General features: G+C 45.1%; 1 long non-coding RNA gene across 1 annotated transcript in view; it reads right to left on the minus strand.

Moving 5' to 3' along the window:
• Window positions 1-8,101: 8,101 nt before the first annotated feature.
• Window positions 8,102-22,279, minus strand: part of LOC128104307 (uncharacterized) — a 50,767-nt gene continuing 36,589 nt past the window's right edge. Inside the window, exons 2-3 of the long non-coding RNA XR_008215948.1 lie at window positions 18,100-22,078; window positions 8,102-8,672 (exon numbers count right to left, since the gene is read on the minus strand). This is a non-coding gene — a long non-coding RNA (uncharacterized LOC128104307). The remainder of the gene's footprint in view (window positions 8,673-18,099; window positions 22,079-22,279) is intronic.

The raw sequence follows: 22,279 nt of genomic DNA on the forward strand, positions 1-22,279 counted from the left end.
TGCATATGTGTGTATAACAATGATAGTTAATAAGAAGAGGTCATGAATCTGAGGGGGAATGTGGAGGGCACAGGAAGAGTTGCAGGATGGAGAGAGAGGGGTGGAAATGATATAAATACAGTACTCACACGTAAAAGAAGAAAATCAAATAAATAAAAGAAAAGAAAGGAAGCTATCCAACAAATATAGATCCCTACACCCTCAAATTTCATTAAAATGAAACATTATAATTCCTGCTATTGGGGGTTGCAGGGCGTGCTTGCTTGCCGGTGAGTGTATTTGATTTCTGTGGATCAGAAGACAGTTTTTAATTTTTCCCCATTTTGCTATGCTACGTAGAGTCCTTTGACAACACTTCAGCCCTGGGGTGTAATTTTTTCATTTCCTAACTCCCACTTTTAGTTTTCAGAGTTCTCCTTGGCTCACTGACTTGGGAGTCGGGGCTTAGTGCTGGGGGTTGCTCATGCCTTCCTCTCTTTGCACAAAGCCACGTGAGGAAACCTGGCCTTCTGCCCTCTCACTCAAGAGGTGTACCTGTGAGGGCTCTGCAAGACAAACAAACCACTTACCCTTCCATCAGTGGTGTGGACTGGATCCTGAGTCCCCAGGCCGGGTCACTATTGGGAGGTGGGGCCTGGCTACCATCTTTGCAGGGAGGTGGTCCCTTTGAAGGGGACATTAGGATCTCGGCCCCTTCCTCTCTCGTTTCTTCTTCCTGCCACCACAACGTGAACAGACCTCCTCTGCATGCTTCTGCCCTAATGCACTGTGCGAGCATGAACCAAGGACTGAAGCAAGAGTCCAACCTTTTCCTTCACATAAGTCGCTTGCTTCGGATGTTTTGTAAGAGTGATGGAAAGCCGACAAACACAGTCTGTGACTCAGAGCTGTGCAGAAGAAGAGCTTATTCACCGAGAACTTTGGAATCCCCTCTCGAAAACAAGCAAAGTAGTCACTACCTGCATCTTCTGTGATTCAGAAGTGGGTCCTCTACCCCTCCAACTTCTCATCTAAAGAGGAAGCAATGTCCTACCTTTGGTTAAAAGCATGCATGAGAAAACATGATGTGAATCCAGAGAGCTGAGGTAGACATCGGATAGATAAGTTCAGCAAGAACTATTTACAGACTGACAGGCCCCTGGAGGGAAGTGTAAACAGAGCTGTTTGTTCAGCAAAGGAATTGTCTTTCCGTGTTTTTATGTTCATTCATCAATGCTCAAAAGAGCGTTTTGTCAGTCCTGGTTTTCCTATACTCCCACAAATTCATGTTCTACAATGCCTCTGTTTCTCTTAGCATTGATTTTCCCTCTTAATCCGCCCTGGCCCTCTCTCCCTCTGCTGGAATATTTATGACTGAGTAGCTCGTATGCTGTTGGCCATGCATCAATTTTACCTTTGAACACTTTCTATTTCCTCCGTGGCTTTCTCCTCAATAGCTTTCTCCTGCTTCACGTCCTTCGGCATTCGCTCCGCTCTTCCAAAATTAGCTCTACTAAAATGTAATGTCTCTAGTCTCCCCCTCCGCTGTGGCTTCAATTCTCCCTGGCATAAACACACCTATTATTAGCCAATCTCTTCGTTTGTGGGTAAGTCTGTGGCTAGACGCCACGACTTCCCCTTCCTCTAGCTATGCCCTTGGTCCTAAATCCTGGCAAACACAGCTTATCTTGGTTGCCTTGTGCTAATGGTTGGCGTGAAGAGCTGGCCTGTTTGATGGACATAGCCATTGTATAAGTTTTCACTGCTTGCAGAATGTCCTGGTTTGTCACAGAGCACAGGGTGTCCAGCTAACTGCTCCTCATTTCCCGGGCACTCTTAGCTCTGCTGAAGCTGCTGCAACAGCGCATCCTGCAGTTAAAACACCAATTCCCTTTGCACCAGTAAAACGAAGGCATGGAAGAAGTTCACGGGCTGGTCTGTCTTTCTTTCCTCGTTTTTAATGTGCTGCGTTTTCTGATGACTGCAGTCTTCACGTGGACCTTGCACACTCCCCCTTTCAGAACGCTCGCCCTGTGCTCTGTCTCCACTGTCCTCAGGATTTGTTGCCTGGCACTGAACTCGAGAGCATAATTTGATGGACACTATTGAAAGACTGATGCAAAAAAAAAAAAATGTTGCTGTTTCTGCTTCCAACCTTCTGGAAGAGTGGAAAAATACTCACCTTTCTCAACATTCCCTCAGCTACAGCTGCCAAATTATCTAAGAGTATCTAACAGCCAGTCAGCTTCTAATTTGACAGCATGCTATTTATTTTTTTAAGAAATTATGCATTGCGGTGTCTGTTCCTTCTAGGGCAGGTTCTTTGTAATAAGAATGATGATAATTTGCCTTCTCTCAACCCCTGTTCACTCAAGACCTCGAAGGGCTGTGGACTTCCATTGCTTCTGTAGGAGCACGTAACCAGGCAAGGACAGACCAGGTTCGAGGCGCACAGCTGTGGAAGGCAGCTGTTCTCCCGGCCAGTCCCTCGGGGAACTTCATGGATTTCTTACTCCTTCCTTCTACACACTCACCACCTCTGCCAAAGCCAGCTTCCCTGGTGAGCGGCGAGGAGCTGCCTCCTCCTCTCCAAGCCACTCTCCAGCTCGCCATGTTTCCCCACTCAGCACAGATGATAAGAAAGACTAGACTGGAATCCTTTGAAGTTCCGCCACTCTGGGGACATGTGGTGTGGGCATCTGAAGCCCCATCGTTTCACTGGTTCTCTCTCGGCCTCACTGGCATGGTTTTGGGTATGGGCTAGTCAGGTTGGCATGAAGCTAAAGAGAAGAAAAACATGCTCTCCAGGGGCCTTTCTTCTCTTATACATCAAATCTCTAGCTCCACCTAAAACTTAGACCTCTTACTCAAAAAACACATAAATAGGACAAACTAAGGAATATATTGATCAGTTCCTTCCCACCGGTTTCCACTTTGTGCAGAACACTGGACTGTACAGTCTGGTCCATGGATAGGATGCAGACATGTTGCCTGCCCTTGTAGAACTCACTTATGTCTAAGAGGAAGACGGGGCTGAAGTACATATGCACACGTCTCAGACTTGTGGACAGAAGTGCCAGCAGCTATTTAAAGAGAGGAACAGCAGATACACTTGGAGGACCTGAGAGATGTTATGACAGATTAAAGGAAAGAAGAAGACAGATTTGGTGAGCGAGACAATGCATTGGCTCAAGGACAGAGAGGAAGTGGAAGGGATTTTGGAGGGAAATAGTCAAGTGATCAGGTGATATTTCCTACCAGCAGGTCTCAATTGTGGATGAAAAGTTCTGGATGGATCAAAATCCGAAGAATGACCACTGAGCAGGATGTGTGTTCACACAGAGGTCAGGGGCTGATGTCAGGTGTCACTGAGAGGGAGTGTACATTTACATAGGGACCAGGGGCTGATGTCAGGTGTCACTGAGAGGGAGTGTACATTCACATGGGGTCAGAGGCTGACATCAGGTGTCACTGAGAGGGAGTGTACATTCACATAGAGGTCAGGGGCTGATGTCAGGTGTCACTGAGAGGGAGTGTACATTCATGTGGGGTCAGGGGCCAATGTCAGGTGTCACTGAGAGGGAGTGTACATTCACATAGAGGTCAGGGGCCGACGTCAGGTGTCACTGAGAGGGAGTGTACATTCACATAAGGGTCAGCAGCTGAAGTCAGGTGTCTTCCTCTCAGTCTCCACTTTAGTTTTTGAAGCAGGGTCCCTAATTGGCCTGGAGCTAACCAGTTCTACCAGGCTGGCTAGCCAAAGGGCTCCAGAGATCCTCCTGGCTCCACCTCCTCGGCACTGCGGTTCCAGGCACGCACCATCACGCCTGGCTTTGCACACGGCGCTGGCGATCTGAACCCAGGTCCTCTTGATTGCACACACAGCAAGCGCTTTACTAGCTGAGCGTCTCCCCAGCACAAAAAGGCACTTTACAAACTCAATTCAAAGACATGGGAATTCCAATTAGAGTATTAAGACAGAGCCATAGAAATCCAACTGTATTATTTGCAGCCGAAGAAAGCTTGACTTTGAATAGCTTGGGCATTGGCCCTGACCTGATAAATATCCCCTTGCCTCTGTTAGCATGACTCTCCAGAAAGCCAGACTATCACAGGAAGGTTGTTCAAGATAGGGTCCAAATTTCAGTGGCATAGGGTCTGATAGCTGGTCATATCCCTTGCTAGGAGGTGGCGGCAGACTTCCCTTAGTTCTTAGAACATCTTCATCCTGACGCAATGTTTACACAGTTCCTCCCAGACTCTTCTCACTATGCCTTACCCCTTTACATCAGTCTGTCCTTATTTTTATTTAGTTTTTGCATTCCTGCCATTGATTTCTCAGCTATTTGCACACACAGATGAAGGACCACTGCCATCATTTGCTATTTCTTTATATCCAGAGCCTCCCTCCAATGTTAATAAAAGTGCAGATCCTGACACTTTTTAATGGCAGGAGAAGCCAAGCTCAAGTGCCCTCCAGCCTTCATTATAGCATGTCTTGTTATTTAGAAGCTAACCAGCTGGAAATCCATTGCAGAGCAGCCTCTGATGAATGGACATGGTCATTTTATTTCTCCATCACAAATGCATCCTTTCCAAAGGTGAGTAATTTCAATTTTCATGCAGTGGTTGATGAGTGCACGGTGCTTGCTCGCATGATCACATCCCGTGCAGGGTAAACAAGGGGCCAAGCCAAGCAGAGGAGAGAGCACTGAGTGGCAGCAGTCCTTTCCCTCTCGGCCTTGTTCTTTCCTCTCCCATTTCTTCCCCAGGTTTCACTCCACTCTGCTCCAGGACGACGTGGTATTTCCCACCAATATAGCAGATCCCCAAAGCCTGGTCTCCGCGGGAAGCAGCAGTCAGAAAGATGGATGGGACAAGAGTCTCCCTGCAAGTCTTCGTGTCTCACACCTGTCCTGGTTTCCTTCCTGTTGCTGTGACCAAAAGCAATTTAGGGAAGAGAGGGTTTCCAGAGGGACAGAGTTCCAACAGGGTGAAGAAGACAGGCAGGGAATGCATAGCAGCAGGAGTGGGAAGAAGACAGATTCTATTATAACCACTCAGGAAGCAGAGAGAGAGGGGCAGGAGAGAGAGGGAGGGGAGAGAGGGATAGGGAGAGAGAGGGTGAGGGAGAGGTAGGGGAGGGAAAGAGAGGGAGAGGGAGGGGGAAACAGGAAGTGAGGCCAGGCAATAAAACCTCAAAGCCCTCACCTCATGAAGTACTTCCTTCTCTAAGACTCCATCCCCTGAAGGTTCCATAGCTTTCCCAAACAGTGCCACCAGCTGGGGAACAAGGTGTTCGAACACATGAGCTTACTAGGGTATTTTATATCCAAACCACAGGGGTCCGCAGCCAACATCCTCCTGTCATCCGTCATCCTTCCTCACTCTGTCTTTGCTGCCTCCTCTGCTTCTCCTAGACTCTGCTTCCCTTTGCCTCACTCTTGACCTCACTCCTCTTCAGTTTGTCTTCTCTTCCCTATCTGGAGATGATGGTCAGTGTGTGTGTGTGTGTGTGTGTGTGTGTGTGTGTGTGTGTGTGTGTGTGTATGTGTGTACAAACTGAGTTGGAATGGACTTGCATGTACTGAGATCCAGGGAGAAAGCCATCACCATTACCCCAGAAGGAGATTTCTAGGAGGGAGACAGGACTAGTGGGGACCTCACCTAGAATTCCATAGCCCTCTCCTTTTGATTCTCTTCTCTTACTAGCAAGATCTTCCCACAGTGTCTGATTTCATTGTTTAAGGAAGGAAATCAAGGTAGGATGCCATCTGGGTGTGCCTAAACTTTCCACTTCCGTGCATTCCAAGATCTAAAGAGACAGAGACTACCAGCTCTGGATTTTGGGCAAATTCCCTAAAGCACTACCTCATATCACCTCAGCAGAGGACTTTCCCTTGGCTTATTTCACAAGTAGCAAACAGCGTTAGGACCCAGGTCGTCCTCTGTCATTGTAGGGATGGATAGCAGAGAGAAGATTCCATGAAGGCCTTTGAGTGAATGACACCGGCTTCAGAGAATTTTGGTAACAGAATAATTTCTATTTGAACAAGCAAATAGACAGGCACTTATTAAACAAAGATAGCCAAGCTTCTTAAGGTAAATACTTGATAAATGAAACAGCCAGTCATAACATCATTGTATGTCTCATGTTGTGCTTCTAGGCACATTAAAGATCTCCAAATATTCTTTGTGATCAAGGACCCAGGCTTCACATGCCTCCTTTCCAGTACATTTTGCCAGAACATTATTGCAGCCCCCTAGTGTTCAGACATAATGCTAAAAACAGGAAGGAAAGAAAATTCCTGCTTTAAAGTAACAACAGGTTGGCAGCCTGACTGTTGGGGTAAGAGGAACAGGAAGAATGATCAGCTTCCTCGATCCTCCTCCCGCCATGTATTTGCATTAAGAACACCAGGTGAGATGGTGTTTCCATTACCACACCACACATTCTTCTTGCTCTCGGCTTCCTCTCTTCTCCAATGTTGATATGTTTCCTTCACAAGTGTCCTCACGCTCACATTTCCCCTGCTTGACAATTCAAAGGCATATCGTCATCAAAGACTGAGGTACATTCCAATAACATTCATGCTTGCCTCACAAAACGTACAAGTTCATTCTCCACTCAGCTCCCATTGCTAAGGATCTTCTCTATGGCCCTCGTAGGCTAATTGACCATGATTACAAATACATTTTGTTGGAATAATCCTGCCCATTGAAAAACAGAGATCAGTTATCCTGTCAGTGTCTTGCTAAGTCAAAGCATGTAAATACAGTGTAGATATTGGCAAAATGTATTAACTGGATCTATGTATCACAACAGAATAGATAGATAATAGATAGATGATAGACAGATAGGGAATAGATAACTGATGATATAGATGACTGATTGATGACAGACAAATAGATATAGAGAATAGCTATTAAGGCATAGATAGATAGATAGATAGATAGATAGATAGATAGATAGATACATACATACATACATACATACATAGATACATACATACATACAGATGTTAATGTTGGTTGATGCTTAGCCAAGGCAGAACTATACATTATTTCAATGGTCAACTTAATTTTAAGATTTGCAAGGAAGTAAACATTCTGCTGAAGGGCTTGTTTCCTAGCCCCATTCTTCTTGGGATGAACAGAGACTCCACCTTTGAACTTCAGGGATGGCCCATTGATTCCTTTCTAGTCGTTCTTATTGGAGTCTTTCCCAAGTCACACTGCTGGGACTATCAGCGATGGAGTTTGTAACCTACTTCCTACCGGAAAGATATCTTGTGAGACCACCCAATTTCAAGGCCTTTTGCCAAGGCACAGTGGGGCTCCAGTGGGTGAGGACACCAGCATGAAAGCAGACAGAAGGTGGTGAGCTGACCAGGTTGCAGGGCCAGTGGATGCCTAGGTTGGCAATGGCATTTCCCAATCAACAGCTCTTTGAGTGAGTCTAGAACACAGTGCTCCCCTTCCTTAAACTGACTGTGCATGGGCTAGACTTGCCAGGATGAGAAAGATCATCTGCTGTTCTTTTTATCTTCTTCCCAAAGGATGAGCAAGTCACCTTTAACTAGGTCCTTCAGGCAGAAAGCCCTTGCTTTCAAGTCAAGATGTCACCAGGGTGTAGAAGAAGGCAGGCTGGGTGGATAGCCTAATGGTAAATCACTTGCTGCACAAGCGTGGGGACATATAAAAACTTGCATATAAAGCCAAGCATGGTAGTGTGCACTTGCAGTCTCAGATCTGGGGGGGGAGACAAAGACAGGAGCATCTTTACTGGCCAGCCAGCCTCGCCTAATGTGTGAGTTCCGCATCCCAGTAAGTGATGAGCAAACAAAAGCAGGTAGCTCCTGAGAAAGGCCACCCTAAGTTCATCTCTAGCCTTCATGCATGCATGTGCATGTGAATACACACACACACACACACACACACACACACACAGAGAGAGAGAGAGAGAGAGAGAGAGAGAGAGAGAGAGAGAGAGAGAGAGAGAGAGAAGTAAGCAAGCCACCTGGTCTCTCTCTCCCCATTCTGATTCACAATTCCATCCTCCATTTTGTTGGACATGGAAAAAGAAGGAACCAAAGCAGGCCAGATTTCTTTCATAGGTGTGTCTGTTTTCATGCAATTCGATGGATGTTATTAAATCAAATATCAGAAGTGTTTTAAGAGGAAATATTTGTTTACACCGTAAGTTGCAGAAAAAGCAATATTGCTTCAGTCTTGTTAAATCAATTACTCTCTGGGCTTTCTGAAGTTGGCAAAGAATTCTGCATGCCCTGAGAAAGAGCTGAGGTTGCACAATCATTATTTAAAACCTATATGATTCACACTTTCTCTCTCCCTGCAAATAAAAACCAAATATAATCCCTTCTGAAACCCAGTTTGGACTACTGCAATAGCAAACACATTTCTTTATTATTTCTGGCACTTTCTTCACGTTCAGGACTTCTTGGACCATTCAGTCAGACCCAGCCTTCACAATGAAATTTATCCCTGAGATAAAGGAAATAAACAAACCCAGTACCTCAGGCTAACGTGATTTTCTAGTTCTGGAAGGCGGCTGCTCTTTTTGTTTCCCCCCAGCCTGATAAGTTTCCAAGGCGAAATGATTTATCTTTGTCCAGTTCTTCTTGGGATATTCACTGGGCAGAAAGTGGATTAAGGAAGACCTAGAGAATGGCCTGAAATAGAAAAGAAAGACGCTGTAAGGGCAAACCGAAGAAGACGATGGCCTAACCCGATTACTATATATCTTCCAAAGAGGGCAAAAATCAAATTACACTGGAGCAGAAGAAAGTGAAAAGAGAAAGAAATTGCAATATTTTGGTGGAAGGGAGATTGCATTGTAGGGTTAATAGAATTTAGATGGCAACATCATTTTAAAAACTAGATTGACTCACGCCTGTAATTCCTGAATGCACTCTTCACTGGGAAGTTTTGTGTGTGTGTTCCTCTGACATGACACAAGAGTGAAAAAAATGTTCACCGACGATAATTGCCTAGTGCCAACAGACACAATTCCCTTTCAAAAGAGAACAGGGCCAAGGACTGCTGCCAAGGCAAGCGCCGAGGCTGGGAGGACCCAGAGCTCTCCATTATCACAAGTCCCACCCACCCCGTGTCGTTTCTCTCCAAAGCAGCTGCTTGGCACCTGGGGAAGCTTTGTCCCAAGCCTGGATGGCAGGCAGTGCCCAGCTGGGATTCAGCTCCTCCGCCAAAAATTCCCCATTCACTAAGACACAGCTATTCAGGCTTAGCTGGACGATGTGTCACCGAGGTTCTCGGCCTCAAGATACAGGACCTGGATGGGGATGTGAGTGACTTGGAAAGTCCAAGCTAGAGAAAGGAAAAATGCTGGATGAACAGGCAGCTCTGCTCTGCTTGACTTTGGTAGCCCAGGACCCCTGCACTGTCGTGATTGGCAGGAAGAACAGAGCGGAGGCAGAACATTGCTGAACAGCCCCCATCTGAGGGGCTGCATTGTAAGAGGAGCAGACAGTGTTTCCATGGTACTGCAAATAAACCAGGCAAGGCGCATCACACACGTTCCATGTGTGTGGTGTGTGGTCAGCGGGTCCAATGAGGATGACAAAGACCACCTATCTCAGAGGAGGTGGGGGATTTGGGGTGGTTATCCATACAAGACACATGCTTACTGCCTGGTGCAAACACTATATTCAGGTGACAGATGAAGACATCTAAGCTGAGGACCTGAGTTCAGACCCACCTCCCCCATCCCTCTCTGGCACCCAGGACCTACATAAAGCTTTATGTGGTAGCATGTGTCTGTCATCCTCATCTTTCTACAGCAAGATGCTCGGTGAGATAAGAGAATCCTCCCAAGATTATGGCCAATTATCCTGGTTTACATGGTGATTAACTACAAACAGCAAAGTTTGTTCAGACTTTGAGTCCATGTCTCCTAACCTCTGCTTACTCCTCATTACAGTCTGAATATGAAGTGTCCTCTACAGGCTTGAGTGTTTGCGCTCTCGGTCCTGTGCTGGTGGGCTGTTTTGGAATCCTTTGGACGTGAGCCTAGCTAGTAGACATGTCAGGGCTGTAGGACTGGGGTTAGAGAACTATATATCCAACCTTGGCTCCAGTCTGGGTTCTCTACTTTCTGATTGGCCACTGAGATGTGAGCTAACCACACACATTCCCATCACTCGAAACCACGGGCTAAAATAAAGCTCTCTTCTGCTAGGATGCTTCACTCATTTGGTCTCTACAGTAAGAAAATAATGAAAATAGTCCCCCATGGTGTATGTCTGTCACACTCTGACAATCCAATCTCCTAGAGATGGGTATTTATTCACTACCAGTTCCCCAACCCCATCGTCAACACACCTGTGGGTCTTTGGGAGAGGAGCTTAGACATATCAACGTGCAAGACTTCTTTTCATCAAAGACAGATATAGACAAAGTCAATTGATGACAAGAAGAAATGTTGGTTCACAGTGCCCAAAACAACAAGGATCCAATACCTAAAATACATAAGAAACATATAGAATCCTCAAAGAAATCAAGAAGTGGATATAAGCCCGAATTTTATGAGAATTGAACTGTCTCAAACTAGCAAGTATGTGAAGAGATCTTCAAGCTCCTTCATTAATCGGAGACATGCATTTTAAAGCACTATTACCACTGCATGTCTCTGGAATGGTAGAGACCAGAAGTCGGATAGTACTGAGTGCTGCTACAGATCTGGAGACATGGAACCCTTCTTGCACTGACAAAGGGAAGTGCAGCCACCCAGGAGAATGGCCCAGCAGTGCTTGGTCAAATTAAGTGCACGTCACTCTCCTGACCCGGAAATTCTACTCTTTCCCCCATACTTTTACAGTCTGAGGTTTGTGTTTGCTCTTAACACATAAATGTTTCATCCACCTGCGATTTATTTGCAGAGGATAAAGATTTAGCAATATTTGTTTTCTCCAAAGTGTCTGACCAGTTGATCTCATGCTCGCCTCTTGCCTTACCTTCTGCTCACTGTCCCCTCTGCTCTACTAACTTCACAGAGATTCCCGGGTCTGTTTCCAGTGTTGCTTGGAATGGTCAACCATTGACCCATTAGGAGAATGTGTAATCCTTTCTGGGCACTGTGGTTTGATGTCAAGAGTCATGGGATAACTGCTGACCCAGTGGGAAAAACCAGTTGTAGAAACCGAGGGTTGTTCTGTCTGGTACTTGTAAGTTCTTGCAGGGTGGAATTCTGGGATCAGGGCCCTATGTCTTAACTGATCCCCATTGTGTAGTCCCCATCTCCTGACCTTCTGGTAGCACCTCCTTATTTTTCCTTACTGAACTCAGGGGCCAGATCTTTTAAACCGTCCTCTCCACCCCCCCTTTTCATCTCTCCTCCCTCCTCCTCTCTCTATTTCGTTTCTCTCTCTTTTCATTTCTTTCCTCCTTCTGTCCATCTTCCATCCTGTTTCCCGCTTCTCCTTCCCTCTCCTTCCCTAGTTTCTCCTCATTCTCTTTCTCTCTCACTCACCAGACGCCCTACTAATCCTCTTCCAAAACAAAACTGTAAACTCTTGAACAGAATTTGGAAATCAGTAAGGTCCCTCTGGAGACTCACAATGTGGGTATTTCCCTCAGCTCAAATCCAGAACAAGAAAAAACAGTCCTTCAGGATCCAAGTGTCTCTATCTCCTAACAGCAGCCCAGTGGCTCAGATGGAAGTTTTTGCTTCTTCTAGTTCAGGGTCGTTCCAGCAACCCACATCACGTCTGTACACAGAGGGTTAAATGCCTGAGGAGAAGCCAGACACCTGAAAGCCTTCCCATTAGGGAGAGCAAGTCATACTCCAATCTGTAAGGAAGAGCATCTGCTGGAAGGCTGTCAGTCACTTTGGTGGAAAAGACAGACAGCACTTAAAGGCTGTCAATCACTTCCTGTGAAAGCAGAGAAGAAACTTTTAACTTATGAATTGCCAATATTGTCTAAAGTCAATTAAAAAGAATTTTTTAATGCAGAAAATTACTTTGCAGATTAAGCCATTTCTTTTCCACGAGACAATTTGGAACAGCTTTACCTGTCAGATTGAAGAAACAGTTAAATAGTTCAATTAAAGCATAAAAAAGATCTGGTCTGGTATCTGTTGGATATGAGGCTCTCCATCAGTTTAGAAGTGGACAAATTGCAAAAGTGGAAAGGGAACCTGCTGGGCAAAGTTGACACCCAGCTTGTGCCAGGCAACCTGAAATTCACAAGACATATGGGACAACCAAAATGTAACTGCAAGTCAATGACATTTTCGTTTTAGTAACAGTATCCTCACCTCAAGTGCTCAGTGGTCACATGTAGATCATGGACTTCAAGAATGACAGCACAGACACGAAAAGGTACCCCGGACACAGAAAGTTCAGCTGGACAAAGTGTTACTTGGAGTATGGCTGTAGACCACACTCTAGGCCTGTTCTGGGACTGCGGTGAACTTCAGGAGTGTAAGGCAGAGCGGCCTTGTGCTCAGAAGGACTCCATATTTGGCTTAGTACTTTGCTGTCTTAAAATTATAAATGGTTATTTAACAAGGAGTCCTGTGCTTTCATTTCATACCAGGCCCAGTATACATCGTACATCCAGTATCATTTTTATCTTATTTTACGTGTGTGTGTGTGTGTGTGTGTGTGTGTGTGTGTGTGTGTGTGTGTGTGCATGTGTAGGTACCTGTATTTGGACATGTGTGGGAAGGTCAGAGGTTGATGTTATGTGTCTTCCTCAATCGCTTTCCACATTATATATCGAGGCAATGTCTCTCACTTGAGCCGGGAGCTCACTGACTCAGTGGTCTAGCTTGCCTAGGAATACCACCGTCTCCATCTCCCCGCCCCCCCCCCCCAGCACTAGGATTGCAGACCAGCTGAGAAGCCCACTGCGTTCTTGTGGGCTCTGGGGAGCTAACGTCTGGTCCTCAGAGCCGCATGGCAAGAGCTGGACTCATTAAGCCAACAACCCAGGCCCACAGCCAGTCCTGTGGGGGAGCTTGCTCCAAATGGAGAGATGGGGGCTTGCATGCTGTCCCCACTTAACAGAACCTGGAGTAACATGATCCTCCAGCTCCATCTCACTGTCATTAAAATATGATCTAGAAGAGTAGCCTTCTGTTTCTTTAAGTCTGTAGATCTTCTTCAAACCAATTAGAACTAAAACTTCACAGAATCAAATGTATAGCAAAGATTAAAACAGCAATGCCCATTTGATCTCTCTCTCTCTCTCTCTCTCTCTCTCTCTCTCTCTCTCTCTCTCACACACACACACACACACACACACACACACACAGGTCACACATAATCACTACTTGGAGATAATACATGAATATTTTGGATCAAGTTCTATATAAGAGACTGAACACCCAGAACCCAGAACCCTAGCTGGAGATGGCTTATGAACACCAATCCTTGACACACCCCAACCTGTAAATCTAAGCTTTCTTGAAATAAACCAACCAGTGGAAACCATGGCAACCATTACATATCTTTTGTATGGAATATTTGCCAACCCATGTTAGCACTTATGAGGGAGCCCCCACTTTGTGCTAGTAACTTCACTACATGCCCTCATTTAATTATAGCCTGAAAAACAGGCACTGGCAATCCATCACATCATACCCATAAATGACTGAAGGCTCAAAATGGGTAATTCACTTACCCAAGCAGAGACCGTTTGAACTCACTTTCAGGTCTAGAATGAAGGTAGGGTAAAATGAGGCATTTTTGGGGGGTTCTAAATGGGAGAATTTGGCCAAAAATTTAGCACTCAAGGTAAAAGATTTAAATTCATTATCTGAGAAAGTTAAAATCAATGTAAAAATGTTCATGAAGAGTGAACCATCACAATGTAAAATAAAGACAGGGTCTTGTTGTGGGTTGAATCTGTGACCTTGTGTTATTGTGTAGCAGGATCAGCCTGTCCCATTAGCCCATGGTGCCTGATTATCACAGGAACATTGAATCTCCAGCTAGGCTGACGAGGGTTGATGACAGCATTTGGATATATTGGGCAACACAGCCTTTGTATATTGTCCTGGCTTCTGATTATTCAGATTTTATTGACTTTCTTTTTTGGCTGGAAATGGGGAGAAAAGGTGTTTTGATTTATATATATATATATATATATATATATATATATATATATATATATATATATATATATATATATATATATATATATATATATATTGTGTTGGGCATCTTGTTTCCACTGTGCCTTAGCTTGCCATTGCAGAAGTCTCACAAGTTTGAGGCTGGGCAGAAGGCCTTCCTCTGTCTACACCAGTGGTTCTTAGTCTGTAGTGGGTAGCCATTCCAGCTTTGATCTGGAAGTTCCAAGCCCCATTGAGACTTCGGCAACTGTCACGCCTACAAGGCAGGGCCAAGGGAGGCGCCTGGAGACCCGAGATCTGTATCGGCCAGCACTCTCTCTGTTCCGGGACCCTGGACGGTGAAGGTGGGCCAAGCAGAGCTCCAGAGAACACCGCTGGACTGCGATACACCTTCCCCAGACCCCGCGACCTACTTATCCCTTAATTTGTAAGTTACGCCATTAAATAAATCTCCTTTTAACTACGTGGAGTGGCCTTAATAATTTGACCAATATTAGTCCTCCACCCTAGAACCTGCCATCCCTGTGGCAATCCTCACAATATTCAGAATGAGGCTCGATGGCCTAAAATGACTGTTGTTGTGAAATTTTCCAGCTCGTTCTGCTGCGTGGCTTAGCTTGAAGATGGTGCTGCTGCACCTACCTTATAGGTTCACAGGTAGCTGGTGCACAGATGAAACTCCTTCAGAGTAGAGGGAGGATAGGTGACCGTGAATCATCTCTCACCAGGGAACAAAAATTGTAGCATTCCAGATCTAAGTGCTAGGTTAGGAATTAGAATATAGGAGCCAAACAGGCTTTCATTGGATTGCAAATTTACTGACTTATTTATTTATTTGTTTATTTATTTTGGTTTTTCGAGGCAGACTTTCTTTGTGTAGCTGTGGAGCCTGTCCTGGAACTCGCTCTGTAGACCAGGCTGGACTCGAACTCACAGAGATCTGCCTGCCTCTGCCTCCCAAGTGCTGGGATTTAAGGTGTGCACCACCACCGCCTAGCTAGATTGCAAATATTACTGATGAAAAAATAAACCCCGCCGGGCGGTGGTGGCGCACGCCTTTAATCCCAGCACTCGGGAGGCAGAGCCAGGCGGATCTCTGTGAGTTCGAGGCCAGCCTGGGCTACCAAGTGAGTCCCAGGAAAGGCGCAAAGCTACACAGAGAAACCCTGTCTCGAAAAAAAAAAAAAAAGAAAAAAAAAAAAGAAAAAATAAACCCCACCTTACTAAAGAGGAAGAATAGAACAGGAGCAAAGGTTCCTGGGTTTTTCCTAGTGTACCCATTATACAACACACTCTCATGACCATTCTCATAACAAAGAAATCCAGACACCAGGGCTGGAGGGATGGCTCAGGAGTTAAGAGCACTCGCTGCTCTTCCAGAGGCCCCTGGCTTGATTCCTATCATGAGCCTGGAAGCTCACAACTGTCTGTAACTCCAGTTCCAGGGGATCTGATACCTTCCTCTGGTCTTCACAGGCATCGTGCATATATCTGGTGCACAGATACGCATGCGGGCAAAACACTCATGTACATAAAATAAATAATAAAAATAAATGAATAATAAATAAAAGAATAAAGAAGAAATACAAACACAAACCCAAGAAATATCCTCAAATCACAAGATTTGTCACAAGATGTTTTTTTAATTCAAAAGTGTTGAAGTCTTTTTTTCCCCCCTCAGATAAAACATGGTTAACCTAGATCTCAGTTCACTGAGTAAGGACTCACTGGAGCCATACAATGTTTTCTTTAAAAGCTGACTGAATATTCATTTGACATGGAGAGATTCCACATGAGAATATACTTCTGTTAAGTACTTGGGACATTTGGCAGCATATCTGTGCTGATTTTAATTTTTTTTTTACCTGTGTGTGTGTGTGTGTGTGTGTGTGTGTGTGTGTGTGTGTGTGTGTTGCATGTATGTATGTAGGTGCACATGTGCCCTGGCATTCGTGTGGAAGACAAAAGACAACTTCCAGGAGTTGATTCTCTCCTTCCACCATGTGGGTTCCAGAGATCAAACTCAGATCCTCAGACTTGGCCACAGGCACCTTTATGCCCTGAGCCATCTCACAAGCCCAGATCTGTGCTCTTGATTGTTGCAATTGCCCAGAAAAGAGCTACCACTGACTACTGGACAGGCATTTTTGTAGAATCTAAAAAGTCCTTGTGCATACAGATAAGCACCAGAGAAGCCAGGAAAAGTTACACATGCAGCTTTTCTCTTCAGAGGAAGAAGATGCTTAACTGGTTTCCTAGAAGGCTGAGGGAGAATCCTGTTTACAGTCTGGTGATCTTTTGCTATCTGTTGAACCAGGCTCCTCCCATATCCCTCAGAGTTCATGCTTTGCATATTCCAGACGTTTTCTTCCTCAATTTTAGCCACTCTAGGCATAAAAACCCATCTTCATGACTGATGTCCTTGTACAGCCTAAGTGACTTCTATGTGATCTCAGGGCCAAGCCACCAATCCTGACATCCACAGGCATCATGATTACCTCAGTCACTCTCCCTAGGCCCTAAATCCTGGGCACTATCTTTGAGTCAACAGTCCCCAATTCATGAAAGAAGCCAGATGGACTTAGTAAAGAATCTCAATGTAAACATGACCTAAATTTGCTGTACAGTTGGGACTGAGTTCATTGTTATCAGAAAATTTTTTCCCCAAATTTGTGCTGTGCTAAATATGGCTAAATGAACCAAGTGGTGTCAGACTGTACGTTTGAACCAGTGATAGCTACCTGTCAACCCGAATCAAGTTCCACTCCTCTCTTCTGGCTGTGAAGCCTGTAGGGACCCCACCCCCACCTCAGGTTTTAATCCCCCCACCCCCACAGCTTCTTCCATTTGTGCGTATTACTCTAGGCTGGCCAGTGTCACTAAAAGCAGAAAATTATTGGCATTCTTGAAATACCCGGATCCTCCTTGTGGTCTACCTCGCGCATCTGTGTCAACTGTTAGCCCTGGTGGGGTTGAGCTTACAACCCCTGATGTTGTCATTGGAACATAATGGGCCACACATACATTTGGGACAAAGGAGTTGCCCAGGATGGGAGATACGATAGTTTGACACAGGGAAGATCCAAGGAGGGTACTTCACCAAGAGCCCGCGGGCACGAGTGAGGCGGCGCTGGAGGTAAAGGCACTTGTCACCAAGCCTGATGGCCCGAGTTTATTCCCCCAGACTTGTTGCTGGACAATGAGAACCAACTCCTGTAATTTGTCTTCTGACCTCCATAAGCATGTCACAGAGCACCCACATGTGTGAACACACACACACACACACACACGCACACACACACACACACACACACGCACACACACACACACACACACACGCACACACGCAGCCTCTAAGTACTGACCTCCTATTCCTGGTTCCCAAACTTTACAGGCAACCCAACCTGATCCTCAGACAACCCGATCCTTTTCGCTTGAAATCTGTTTCATGTCTCCGGGGATTTTCCTCTCCGCCTGCTTTGGGCTATTCTCCTACGCAATGATGACCTTCGAGTTGTTCTCTGAAGTTTCTTTGTCTGCCTTGGTTCAGCTTCTTGAGTTATCTACTTTGCACCCTCATAAGTCCCTACACAATCAACTCAATAAAGACACTGTGTGTTCTCCTGACTTCCCCAGGCTGGAGAATAAGCTCCTTAAGTTTGCCTGTTTATACTTCCTCCTAATCCTCATACCATACAGAGCAGATGAGGATGGACACACAACCCATCTTGCAGCCTTCAAAGCAGGGAAGCACTTCCCAAATCCAGCCACTAGAGGTCGCACATCCACACAGTCTTGCCTGGCCCAGGTTCCCTACTGCACATGGATTACTACACAAACTGGAAGTAGGGCAGGCTGTCTTTATTTCTTTTTCTCTCCAACACAGCCTCGGGCCATCAGAGCTTCTGATGTCAGGGTCCCTGCCGTGCAAGCTGCAGAATGAAAACACTGCAAATCACAAAGGTCACTGCCTTTCGCTCTGTGCATCCAGTGCTCACCTGAAATTTCTGCTTCAGCGGCGAGAGCCCAGCTCAGGCTCTGAATGTTTTTCTCAGTTCCGATATTCCAGAAGTAGGGGCGGAAACCTGTGACCGTTGGATGCATTGTGTGTGCGTGCTTACAAATTATGCCTCAGACTGGTGATGTGTGGAGAAAGATTTCCATGCACACGCCTCTCCTCTGATCCCTGGGGAGTTTCTGAGCAGGGCACTGTACTAAAAACAGCACTGGCCTTTGCAAACAAGCCCTGGCAAACGAGCCAGGCTTCATATCTGTGAGACTTACTGAGCCCAAAGCAGCACTATGAAACAGTAAGTCGGAAGACTGGACAACTGCTGCAGATGGGTGGGAAGGGAAGAAACAAAGGTAGCTCTAGCTCGGGACTTCGCATAGCCGCGAGCCTAGCCTGGTGTCATGTGGACATTTGGGGCCAACATGCTGGTGAGAATTCAGAGTGACCGATTCAAGTGAACACATCAGTTATAAAGATCTCAGGGGTGTGCAGTTGCTGGGAACCAAGCTAGCACAGTGTGGATGACTGAAAGTTGTGCCTCCCAAGCCCCTGAAAGCAAGCTCAAGCTTGCCTCTGGGAACTTCTAAACTAGCCTTTAGACTTGCTGGCAAACTTCAAAGCAAAGATACCGCCGCGATCGTGAGCGTTTGTAGCTGGACTCTCTGAGTTCTGACGTTGATTGGCCACGACTTCAACCCTCTGTGACTCAGTTTGCTCACCTGTAAAATGAGACTAAGAGTCCCCACCTCACAGGTGTGGATAGATGCAAAGTGCTTGGAATAAGTGCCTGGAGCAAGAGTATAGTCACATGCTGCTGAATTTGAAATGCATCATCAGGCAGTTAACCCCCTTGTGGGGACATCATGGAGTCAACTTGTGTACACACATCTACACAAGCAAAATATCAAAAACTGTGTTCTCCAAATGGTCTTGTTTTTCTGGCTTAGTGATTTGGTGGGGCACCTGGAAGAGGAGATGGATTGCATTTGACCTCTTTCTGTTCCTAAAGGTCACCAGTGGTGTGTGTATTGACACAGTGGAAGGTCACGCTAGAAGGTCCTGGTATCCTCACCGTGCCAGGTCACAAAGGACCTTGATTTGCAACTTACAGCAACACTGCTCTTAAGGAAGACTCTTAACTTGCCTTAAAGCCTTGAAGAGGCCACCAACTCTACCTCCATGTAGACGGAGCTGTTCGAGGCCTCCATTTCCAGAACAAAGAGGCATCATCCATACTGAAGATCTTGCTCTGACAAGTAGTTCCCTTCTACAATCAGCTTGCCCAGAGTGTCCAAGAGTCATCAGCCCCGGGAGACTCACTGTTCATTCCAACATCAAATTAACAAATACCACTCCTTGACTAGCTCGCACCAACCTGGAACCTCAACACGTGGGTGGGCCCAGTTTCAACATAGCAAACGGCCCTGATGGTCTTTCTTCTGAGAGAGCTGCAGTTCTGTCTGGCCTTCAATCCAAGCCTTTGGAGGTTTTCCAAATTTTATAGAGTTTTTAGTAGTTTAGTATAGAGTTTCTAGGTAGTTTTCAGTTTTGGGAAATAGGGTTTTGCAGAGTCCAGGTTGGCCTTGAACTCCTCATGTAGCCAAGGATGACCAAAACATCGATCTTCTTGTTTCTGTCTCCCAAGTGCTGGGATTACCATGCCCAGCTTCCAGTCTCCATTGCCTTCCACAAATCAGATTCTTAAATAGCTTCGATCCCTTTGTTCACATTTTTCAAGATTGTAGCTGTGAACCAGGGCATGCTTGACTGGAGAGCAATAACCATCATTGATTTTCCACCTTCATAGCCCTTAATCACTTTAAATTTCATTTCCAGGTCAATTACTCCATGTGACCTCTTGCTAGCAACATTAGCAGTGGATTTTTATATTTAGGGTCCATGATGAACAAAACATGCGATTCAATAAGCACCAGAGAATGATGCTATCAACACACACCGTACACATAAAACAGGATGAAAGGGTCTGCTGGAGTGCCACACAGCGTGTTTACAGTACGCTTTTATTTTTTTCCCCTTCTCAATAAAAGAAATTGTGCTGCTCAATTTTAACTGTCTGCTTGACATAACCTAGAATCACCCCGGAAGAGAGTCTGAATGAGGAATTATCTAGATGAGGATGGCCTATGGGCATGTCTGTGGGGGATTTTCTTGATTGCTAACAGAGGTGGGAAAATCCACTCTGAACACAAGTGGTGCCATTGTGTGGGCTTTGGCCCTGAACTGCACAGGAGTGAAAGAAGGAAGCTGAGCACAAGAAGGTGGGCAGCATGGATGGATGAGATTCGGTCTGCTTCCCACCGTGGATGTGATGCGGCTAGCTGTGTGAGTTCCTGCCATGACTGTCCTGAAATGACGGGCATTACCGTTATCAAGTATCGTGTATGTGTACAGTATTCATTGTGTGCATTTGCCGAACTGCCAGAGTGGTGTTTTTTTTGTTTTTTGTTGTTTTGTTGTTTTTGGAGACAGGGTTTCTCTGTATAGTTTTGGTGCCTGTCTTGGATCTCACTCTGTAGGCCAGGCTGACCTTGAACTCACAGAGATCTGCCTGGCTCTGCCTCCCGAGTGCTGGGATTAAAGGCGTGTGCCACCTGTGCCTGGCCAGAGTGATGGTTTTGTTCACACAAGTATGGTCATAAACATGTGTGATGCATTGTGCTGTGATATTAATGTCACTAGGCTGCAAGAATTTTCCAGTTCCAATACAATCTTAGAGGTCCATCACTGTGTATGTGGTCTCTCATTGATTGAAACAATGCTATGTTGTTCATGCTCTTTATTACTATTACTACATATTACATCTGTGTTTTTTATTACTACTACTACATATTACATCTGTGCTCTTTATTACTATTACTACAAATTACATCTATGCTCTTTATTATGATTACTGTTACTACATATTACATCTGTGCTCTTTATTACTATTACTACATATTACATCTGTGCTCTTTATTACTATTACTACATATTACATCTGTGCTCTTTATTACTATTACTGCATATTACATCTGTGCTCTTTATTACTATTACTACATATTACATCTGTGCTCTTTATTACTGTTACTACATATTACGTCTGTGCTCTTTATTACTATTACTACATATTATATCTATGCTCTTTATTATGATTATTATTACTACATATTACATCTGTGCTCTTTCTTACTATTACTGCTATGTTTTTGTTACATCAATGTTTCATGGCTGAGGAATGCAGTGGGGACAAGGGATATTCTTCACTCATCTTTAGATTACTGGCATGTGTCCAGGGGTGAAAGAAATAAGAATTATCCCAGTTTCACAAGAACATGACTAATTTTCTGGAAGCATATCTCAATTTTCCACACTGTGATTATAGGATACTACAGATCATTTTTCCCCTTCAAAGGACTAGCTGGTCTCTGTGTCATCTTTTTCAGAAGTTGTATCCTCGATGCAAGAGTAAAATTATGTCTTGTTTTGGAACCGTTGGTTGTCAGGATCTTGAAAGGGCTAAATACATCTTCAGTGGGCCAAAGGCATTTCCACTTGGTGACATAAACAGAGCTAGAAAAGCCCTTGATGAGGGAATTATGAGTGTTCAAATATTTACTGTCCAAGATGAAACAAGAGCTAATAATTTACCAGGAATTTTTACACAGAGTAACTAAGCTCCAAATATGAAGAATGTCTTCTGGTATAAGCAAAAAGTAATATTTTTTTTGCAATATAATAATTTCTTTCTCGAAATTTTTAGTTCAGAGATCAAAAAATGGTGGCTAGTCTCTCACACGCTGCCCCTCCCTTCATGCATCTGATCAAACCCACAGTCGGCTCGTCAGCTCAAGGGACCAGTGCTTGAGATGGTGGGTGCGTTCGGGTTTTTGTCAGGAATGATGGTGTTTCGGAAAGAAGGAGAAAGTGGAACTCTTCAGCAAATGACAGAAGGATCAGCCCACTTCCTGTAGGCAAGACAGAACAAGAAAATAGTGAGAAGTTAAAAGGAAATCCATTGCATTTTAGATTGTTAAACTCCCATCATAAAGTCTGGAATCTTCTGCTGAGAAGAAGAATGGGCGAAGCTTTGGGGAGGCCGGGCATGGGTAGACATGGCAGAGAGTGGTACAGAGGGCCCCACTTCATCCCCTCCAGCCTTCTCTTCC

The sequence above is a fragment of the Peromyscus californicus genome, unplaced genomic scaffold (assembly GCF_007827085.1).
Source record: "Peromyscus californicus insignis strain IS unplaced genomic scaffold, ASM782708v3 Scaffold_8__1_contigs__length_139910024, whole genome shotgun sequence".
NCBI classification, from domain to species: domain Eukaryota; kingdom Metazoa; phylum Chordata; class Mammalia; order Rodentia; family Cricetidae; genus Peromyscus; species Peromyscus californicus.